The 9,756-nt window shown below is 56.4% G+C and overlaps 1 non-coding gene across 1 annotated transcript; it reads right to left on the bottom strand.

The window, feature by feature from the left end:
• Positions 1–9,076: 9,076 nt before the first annotated feature.
• On the bottom strand, positions 9,077–9,195 carry LOC148058459 (5S ribosomal RNA). Its single transcript, XR_015709840.1, has one exon. It is a non-coding gene; the product is annotated as a 5S ribosomal RNA (ribosomal RNA).
• Positions 9,196–9,756: the final 561 nt, after the last annotated feature.

Genomic DNA, 9,756 nt, shown 5'->3' with positions numbered 1-9,756 from the left:
TATGGTGCCTCCCTATTAACCTCTAGGTGGTTGCGCTCGTGACATCAAAAAGACCACTTTTTGAGGAGCAGTCACACTCGGAAAAAATTTCTTTCGTCAGGCAAAAGAACCAGAGTTCTCCGCGGCCATCCACTCCAACCTTGTCCGACTTTGAGGCACCAGGCTCGGCCACCCTCCGAGCCTTTTCCTTCCCTCTCCTGTTATGGTGCCTCCCTATTAACCTCTAGGTGGTTGCGCTCGTGACATCAAAAAGACCACTTTTTGAAGAGCAGTCACACTCGGAAAAAATTTCTTTCGTCAGGCAAAAGAACCAGAGTTCTCCGCGTCCATCCACTCCAACCTTGTCCGACTTTGAGGCACCAGGCTCGGCCACCCTCCGAGCCTTTTCCTTCCCTCTCCTGTTATGGTGCCTCCCTATTAACCTCTAGGTGGTTGCGCTCGTGACATCAAAAAGACCACTTTTTGAAGAGCAGTCACACTCGGAAAAAATTTCTTTCGTCAGGCAAAAGAACCAGAGTACTCCGCGTCCATCCACTCCAACCTTGTCCGACTTTGAGGCACCAGGCTCGGCCACCCTCCGAGCCTTTTCCTTCCCTCTCCTGTTATGGTGCCTCCCTATTAACCTCTAGGTGGTTGCGCTCGTGACATCAAAAAGACCACTTTTTGAGGAGCAGTCACACTCGGAAAAAATTTATTTCGTCAGGCAAAAGAACCAGAGTTCTCCGCGGCCATCCACTCCAACCTTGTCCGACTTTGAGGCACCAGGCTCGGCCACCCTCCGAGCCTTTTCCTTCCCTCTCCTGTTATGGTGCCTCCCTATTAACCTCTAGGTGGTTGCGCTCGTGACATCAAAAAGACCACTTTTTGAGGAGCAGTCACACTCGGAAAAAATTTATTTCGTCAGGCAAAAGAACCAGAGTTCTCCGCGGCCATCCACTCCAACCTTGTCCGACTTTGAGGCACCAGGCTCGGCCACCCTCCGAGCCTTTTCACTCCCTCTCCTGTTATGGTGCCTCCCTATTAACCTCTAGGTGGTTGCGCTCGTGACATCAAAAAGACCACTTTTTGCAGAGCAGTCACACTCGGAAAAAATTTCTTTCGTCAGGCAAAAGAACCAGAGTTTTCAGCGGTCATCCACTCCAACCTTGTCCGATTTTGAGGCACCAGGCTCGGCCACCCTCCGAGCCTTTTCCTTCCCTCTCCTGTTATGGTGCCTCCCTATTAACCTCTAGGTGGTTGCGCTCGTGACATCAAAAAGACCACTTTTTGCAGAGCAGTCACACTCGGAAAAAATTTCTTTCGTCAGGCAAAAGAACCAGAGTTTTCAGCGGCCATCCACTCCAACCTTGTCCGATTTTGAGGCACCAGGCTCGGCCACCCTCCGAGCCTTTTCACTCCCTCTCCTGTTATGGTGCCTCCCTATTAACCTCTAGGTGGTTGCGCTCGTGACATCAAAAAGACCACTTTTTGCAGAGCAGTCACACTCGGAAAAAATTTCTTTCGTCTGGCAAAAGAACCAGAGTGTTCAGCGGTCATCCACTCCAACCTTGTCCGATTTTGAGGCACCAGGCTCGGCCACCCTCCGAGCCTTTTCACTCCCTCTCCTGTTATGGTGCCTCCCTATTAACCTCTAGGTGGTTGCGCTCGTGACATCAAAAAGACCACTTTTTGCAGAGCAGTCACACTCGGAAAAAATTTCTTTCGTCAGGCAAAAGAACCAGAGTTTTCAGCGGTCATCCACTCCAACCTTGTCCGATTTTGAGGCACCAGGCTCGGCCACCCTCCGAGCCTTTTCCTTCCCTCTCCTGTTATGGTGCCTCCCTATTAACCTCTAGGTGGTTGCGCTCGTGACATCAAAAAGACCACTTTTTGCAGAGCAGTCACACTCGGAAAAAATTTCTTTCGTCAGGCAAAAGAACCAGAGTTTTCAGCGGCCATCCACTCCAACCTTGTCCGATTTTGAGGCACCAGGCTCGGCCACCCTCCGAGCCTTTTCACTCCCTCTCCTGTTATGGTGCCTCCCTATTAACCTCTAGGTGGTTGCGCTCGTGACATCAAAAAGACCACTTTTTGCAGAGCAGTCACACTCGGAAAAAATTTCTTTCGTCTGGCAAAAGAACCAGAGTGTTCAGCGGTCATCCACTCCAACCTTGTCCGATTTTGAGGCACCAGGCTCGGCCACCCTCCGAGCCTTTTCACTCCCTCTCCTGTTATGGTGCCTCCCTATTAACCTCTAGGTGGTTGCGCTCGTGACATCAAAAAGACCACTTTTTGCAGAGCAGTCACACTCGGAAAAAATTTCTTTCGTCTGGCAAAAGAACCAGAGTTTTCAGCGGTCATCCACTCCAACCTTGTCCGACTTTGAGGCACCAGGCTCGGCCACCCTCCGAGCCTTTTCACTCCCTCTCCTGTTATGGTGCCTCCCTATTAACCTCTAGGTGGTTGCGCTCGTGACATCAAAAAGACCACTTTTTGCAGAGCAGTCACACTCGGAAAAAAATTTCTTTCGTCAGGCAAAAGAACCAGAGTTTTCAGCGGTCATCCACTCCAACCTTGTCCGATTTTGAGGCACCAGGCTCGGCCACCCTCCGAGCCTTTTCACTCCCTCTCCTGTTATGGTGCCTCCCTATTAACCTCTAGGTGGTTGCGCTCGTGACATCAAAAAGACCACTTTTTGCAGAGCAGTCACACTCGGAAAAAATTTCTTTCGTCTGGCAAAAGAACCAGAGTTTTCAGCGGTCATCCACTCCAACCTTGTCCGATTTTGAGGCACCAGGCTCGGCCACCGTCCGAGCCTTTTCACTCCCTCTCCTGTTATGGTGCCTCCCTATTAACCTCTAGGTGGTTGCGCTCGTGACATCAAAAAGACCACTTTTTGCAGAGCAGTCACACTCGGAAAAAATTTCTTTCGTCTGGCAAAAGAACCAGAGTTTTCAGCGGTCATCCACTCCAACCTTGTCCGATTTTGAGGCACCAGGCTCGGCCACCCTCCGAGCCTTTTCACTCCCTCTCCTGTTATGGTGCCTCCCTATTAACCTCTAGGTGGTTGCGCTCGTGACATCAAAAAGACCACTTTTTTCAGAGCAGTCACACTCGGGAAAAATTTCTTTCGTCTGGCAAAAGAACCAGAGTTTTCAGCGGTCATCCACTCCAACCTTGTCCGATTTTGAGGCACCAGGCTCGGCCACCCTCCGAGCCTTTTCACTCCCTCTCCTGTTATGGTGCCTCCCTATTAACCTCTAGGTGGTTGCGCTCGTGACATCAAAAAGACCACTTTTTTCAGAGCAGTCACACTCGGGAAAAATTTCTTTCGTCTGGCAAAAGAACCAGAGTTATCAGCGGTCATCCACTCCAACCTTGTCCGACGTTGAGGCACCGATGTCGGCCAAGTTCTGAGCGTTCCACCGCCGAATGCCACTGGTCCTCAACACAGCGGACTTCCAATCCAACCTTGTCCGACTTTGAGGCACCGAAGTCGGCCTCAGCCCGAGCCTTCCCCCGCCGACCTCACTGGAGCCCGCCATCCAGGGACCGGCGGAGGTCGCCCGCATGACCGCGGCAAAGTGTCTCAAAGTCGGGCACGACCGCTCGAGTCACCCGCCAACCCGGTCCGGGGCACCTCCAGGGACCGGCGGAGGTCGCCCGCATGACCGCGGCAAAGTGTCTCAAAGTCGGGCATGACCGCTTGAGTCACCCGCCAACCCGGTCCGGGGCACCTCCAGGGACCGGCGGAGGACGCCCGCATGACCGCGACAAAGTGTCTCAAAGTCGGGCACGACCGCTCGAGTCACCCGCCAACCCGGTCCGGGGCACCTCCAGGGACCGGCGGAGGACGCCCGCATGACCGCGACAAAGTGTCTCAAAGTCGGGCACGACCGCTCGAGTCACCCGCCAACCCGGTCCGGGGCACCTCCAGGGACCGGCGGAGGACGCCCGCATGACCGCGACAAAGTGTCTCAAAGTCGGGCACGACCGCTCGAGTCACCCGCCAACCCGGTCCGGGGCACCTCCAGGGACCGGCGGAGGACGCCCGCATGACCGCGACAAAGTGTCTCAAAGTCGGGCATGACCGCTCGAGTCACCCGCCAACCCGGTCCGGGGCACCTCCAGGGACCGGCGGAGGACGCCCGCATGCCCGCGACAAAGTGTCTCAAAGTCGGGCACGACCGCTCGAGTCACCCGCCAACCCGGTCCGGGGCACCTCCAGGGACCGGCGGAGGACGCCCGCATGACCGCGACAAAGTGTCTCAAAGTCGGGCACGACCGTTCGAGTCACCCGCCAACCCGGTCCGGGGCACCTCCGGGGACCGGCGGAGGTCGCTCGCATGACCGCGACAAAGTGTCTCAAAGTCGGGCACGACCGCTCGAGTCACCCGCCAACCCGGTCCGGGGCACCTCCAGGGACCGGCGGAGGATGCCCGCATGACCGCGACAAAGTGTCTCAAAGTCGGGCACGACCGCTCGAGTCACCCGCCAACCCGGTCCGGGGCACCTCCAGGGACCGGCGGAGGACGCCCGCATGACCGCGACAAAGTGTCTCAAAGTCGGGCATGACCGTTCGAGTCACCCGCCAACCCGGTCCGGGGCACCTCCAGGGACCGGCGGAGGACGCCCGCATGACCGCGACAAAGTGTCTCAAAGTCGGGCATGACCGCTCGAGTCACCCGCCAACCCGGTCCGGGGCACCTCCGGGGACCGGCGGAGGACGCCCGCATGACCGCGACAAAGTGTCTCAAAGTCGGGCACGACCGCTCGAGTCACCCGCCAACCCGGTCCGGGGCACCTCCGGGGAGCAGTGGAGGTCGCTCGCATGACCGCGACAAAGTGTCTCAAAGTCGGGCATGACCGCTCGAGTCGCCCGCCATCCCGGTCCGGAGCTCAACACTTTGTCGTTTTTTCCACTCCCTCCCCATTAACCTCTAGGTGGTTGCGCTCGTGACATCAAAAAGACCACTTTTTGCAGAGCAGTCACACTCGGAAAAAATTCGTTTCGTCTGGCAAAAGAACCAGAGTTCTCAGCGGGCTTCCAGTCCAACCTTGTCCGATTTTGAGGCACCAGGCTCGGCCACAGTCCGAGCCCATTCACTCCCTCCCCTGTTGTACTCGCTCCCTATTAACCTCTAGGTGGTTGCGCTCGTGACATCAAAAAGACCACTTTTTGAGGAGCAGTCACACTTAGGAAAAATCCGTTTGCGCTCACACCATCCCTCCCCATTAACCTCTAGGTGGTTGCGCTCGTGACATCAAAAAGACCACTTTTTGAGGAGCAGTCACACTTAGGAAAAATCCGTTTGCGCTCACACCATCCCTCCCCATTAACCTCTAGGTGGTTGCGCTCGTGACATCAAAAAGACCACTTTTTGAGGAGCAGTCAGACACCGAGGTTTTCTGGATTTATGTCCGTTTTCCTGGTTCTCTGACTCGGGCACCTTGTGACCGACATCCCCCCCTTCCCTGGTTCTATTTTGCCGATACTTTGGTGAGTTTTCTACCCGCAAACCAAGCCCCCCAAGCCCGCCGCCTGGTGGGGGAAGAGGCCCCCTGGTCCCGGTTCTATTTTAGGACACTTTGGTGAGTTTTCTACCCGCAAACCAAGCCCCCCAAGCCCGCCGCCTGGTGGGGGAAGATGCCCCCTGGTCCCGGTTCTATTTTAGGACACTTTGGTGAGTTTTCTACCCGCAAACCAAGCCCCCCAAGCCCGCCGCCTGGTGGGGGAACATGCCCCCTGGTCCCGGTTCTATTTTAGGACACTTTGGTGAGTTTTCTACCCGCAAACCAAGCCCCCCAAGCCCGCCGCCTGGTGGGGGAACATGCCGCCTAGCCCGGTTCTATTTTAGGTCACTTTGGTGAGTTTTCTACCCGCAAACCAAGCCCCCCAAGCCCGCCGCCTGGTGGGGGAAGAGGCCCCCTGGTCCCGGTTCTATTTTAGGTCACTTTGGTGAGTTTTCTACCCGCAAACCAAGCCCCCCAAGCCCGCCGCCTGGTGGGGGAAGAGGCCCCCTGGTCCCGGTTCTATTTTAGGACACTTTGGTGAGTTTTCTACCCGCAAACCAAGCCCCCCAAGCCCGCCGCCTGGTGGGGGAACATGCCCCCTGGTCCCGGTTCTATTTTAGGACACTTTGGTGAGTTTTCTACCCGCAAACCAAGCCCCCCAAGCCCGCCGCCTGGTGGGGGAACATGCCCCCTGGTCCCGGTTCTATTTTAGGACACTTTGGTGAGTTTTCTACCCGCAAACCAAGCCCCCCAAGCCCGCCGCCTGGTGGGGGAACATGCCGCCTAGCCCGGTTCTATTTTAGGTCACTTTGGTGAGTTTTCTACCCGCAAACCAAGCCCCCCAAGCCCGCCGCCTGGTGGGGGAGCATGCCCCCTGGTCCCGGTTCTATTTTAGGACACTTTGGTGAGTTTTCTACCCGGAAACCAAGCCCCCCAAGCCCGCCACCTGGTGGGGGAAGAGGCCCCCTGGTCCCGGTTCTATTTTAGGACACTTTGGTGAGTTTTCTACCCACACTGCATGTCCCCAAATGCCGCCATCTGGTGGGGGAACATGCCGCCTGCACCGGTTCTATTTTAAGTCACTTTGGTGAGTTTTCTGCCCACACTACGGGTCCCCAAATGCCGCCATCTGGTGGGGGAACATGCCGCCTGCACCGGTTCTATTTTAAGTCACTTTGGTGAGTTTTCTACCCACACTACGGGTCCCCAAATGCCGCCATCTGGTGGGGGAACATGCCGCCTGCACCGGTTCTATTTTAAGTCACTTTGGTGAGTTTTCTACCCACACTACGGGTCCCCAAATGCCGCCATCTGGTGGGGGAACATGCCGCCTGCACCGGTTCTATTTTAAGTCACTTTGGTGAGTTTTCTGCCCACATTACGGGTCCCCAAATGCCGCCATCTGGTGGGGGAACATGCCGCCTGCACCGGTTCTATTTTAAGTCACTTTGGTGAGTTTTCTGCCCACACTACGGGTCCCCAAATGCCGCCGCCTGGTGGGGGGAACTGCCGCCTAGTCCCGGTTCTATTTTAGGTCACTTTTCTCACTTTCTGACCCACAAATAATGCCCCAAATGCCGCCGCCTGGTGGGGGGAACTGCCGCCTAGTCCCGGTTCTATTTTAGGTCACTTTTCTCACTTTCTGACCCACAAATAATGCCCCAAATGCCGCCGCCTGGTGGGGGGAACTGCCGCCTAGTCCCGGTTCTATTTTAGGTCACTTTTCTCACTTTTCTACCCACAAATAATGCCCCAAATGCCGCCGCCTGGTGGGGGGAACTGCCGCCTAGTCCCGGTTCTATTTTAGGTCACTTTTCTCACTTTCTTACCCACAAATAATGCCCCAAATGCCGCCGCCTGGTGGGGGGAACTGCCGCCTAGTCCCGGTTCTATTTTTAGGTCACTTTTCTCACTTTCTTACCCACAAATAATGCCCCAAATGCCGCCGCCTGGTGGGGGGAACTGCCGCCTAGTCCCGGTTCTATTTTAGGTCACTTTTCTCACTTTTCTACCCACAAATAATGCCCCAAATGCCGCCGCCTGGTGGGGGGTACTGCCGCCTAGTCCCGGTTCTATTTTAGGTCACTTTTCTCACTTTCTTACCCACAAATAATGCCCCAAATGCCGCCGCCTGGTGGGGGGGAACTGCCGCCTAGTCCCGGTTCTATTTTAGGTCACTTTTCTCACTTTCTTACCCACAAATAATGCCCCAAATGCCGCCGCCTGGTGGGGGGAACTGCCGCCTAGTCCCGGTTCTATTTTAGGTCACTTTTCTCACTTTCTGACCCACAAATAATGCCCCAAATGCCGCCGCCTGGTGGGGGGAACTGCCGCCTAGTCCCGGTTCTATTTTAGGTCACTTTTCTCACTTTCTGACCCACAAATAATGCCCCAAATGCCGCCGCCTGGTGGGGGGAACTGCCGCCTAGTCCCGGTTCTATTTTAGGTCACTTTTCTCACTTTCTGACCCACAAATAATGCCCCAAATGCCGCCGCCTGGTGGGGGGAACTGCCGCCTAGTCCCGGTTCTATTTTAGGTCACTTTTCTCACTTTCTGACCCACAAATAATGCCCCAAATGCCGCCGCCTGGTGGGGGGAACTGCCGCCTAGTCCCGGTTCTATTTTAGGTCACTTTTCTCACTTTCTGACCCACAAATAATGCCCCAAATGCCGCCGCCTGGTGGGGGGAACTGCCGCCTAGTCCCGGTTCTATTTTAGGTCACTTTTCTCACTTTCTGACCCACAAATAATGCCCCAAATGCCGCCGCCTGGTGGGGGGAACTGCCGCCTAGTCCCGGTTCTATTTTAGGTCCCTTTTCTCACTTTCTGACCCACAAATAATGCCCCAAATGCCGCCGCCTGGTGGGGGGAACTGCCGCCTAGTCCCGGTTCTATTTTAGGTCACTTTTCTCACTTTCTGACCCACAAATAATGCCCCAAATGCCGCCGCCTGGTGGGGGGAACTGCCGCCTAGTCCCGGTTCTATTTTAGGTCACTTTTCTCACTTTCTGACCCACAAATAATGCCTCAAATGCCGCCGCCTGGTGGGGGGAACTGCCGCCTAGTCCCGGTTCTATTTTAGGTCACTTTTCTCACTTTCTGACCCACAAATAATGCCCCAAATGCCGCCGCCTGGTGGGGGGAACTGCCGCCTAGTCCCGGTTCTATTTTAGGTCACTTTTCTCACTTTCTGACCCACAAATAATGCCCCAAATGCCGCCGCCTGGTGGGGGGAACTGCCGCCTAGTCCCGGTTCTATTTTAGGTCACTTTTCTCACTTTCTGACCCACAAATAATGCCTCAAATGCCGCCGCCTGGTGGGGGGAACTGCCGCCTAGTCCCGGTTCTATTTTAGGTCACTTTTCTCACTTTCTGACCCACAAATAATGCCCCAAATGCCGCCGCCTGGTGGGGGGAACTGCCGCCTAGTCCCGGTTCTATTTTAGGTCACTTTTCTCACTTTCTTACCCACAAATAATGCCCCAAATGCCGCCGCCTGGTGGGGGGAACTGCCGCCTAGTCCCGGTTCTATTTTAGGTCACTTTTCTCACTTTTCTACCCACAAATAATGGCAAAAAAAAATGCTTACAGCACCCAGTATTCCCAGGCGGTCTCCCATCCAAGTACTAACTGGGCCCGACCCTGCTTGGCTTCCGAGATCAGACGAGATCGGGCTCATTCAGGGTGGTGTGGCCGTAAGCGAGGGAAGCGCTTGTGAAATGCCCCAAAGTGTTGAAAATGTTCCCCAGGCCCCTGGTTCCCCATCCCCGCAGGAGGAGGCTCCCCAGGCCCCCTGGTTCCCCATCCCCGCAGGAGGAGGCTCCCCAGGCCCCCTGGTGCAGGAGGAGGCTCCCCAGGCCCCCTGGTGCAGGAGGAGGCTCCCCAGGCCCCTGGTTCCCCATCCCCGCAGGAGGAGGCTCCCCAGGCCCCCTGGTTCCCCATCCCCGCAGGAGGAGGCTCCCCAGGCCCCCTGGTGCAGGAGGAGGCTCCCCAGGCCCAATGGTTCCCCATCACCGCAGGAGGAGGCTCCCCAGGCCCCCTGGTTCCCCATGCCCGCAGGAGGAGGCTCCCCAGGCCCCCTGGTTCTCTATGCCCGCAGGAGGAGGCTCCCCAGGCCCCCTGCTTCTCCATCCCCGCAGGAGGAGGCTCCCCAGGCCCCATGGTTCCCCATCACCGCAGGAGGAGGCTCCCCAGGCCCCCTGGTTCCCCATCCCCGCAGGAGGAGGCTCCCCAGGCCCCATGGTTCCCCATCACCGCAGGAG

The sequence above is a fragment of the Callionymus lyra genome, unplaced genomic scaffold (assembly GCF_982586985.1).
Source record: "Callionymus lyra unplaced genomic scaffold, fCalLyr1.hap1.1 HAP1_SCAFFOLD_81, whole genome shotgun sequence".
NCBI lineage: Eukaryota > Metazoa > Chordata > Actinopteri > Syngnathiformes > Callionymidae > Callionymus > Callionymus lyra.
This window is presented reverse-complemented; position numbering and strand designations above follow the sequence as displayed.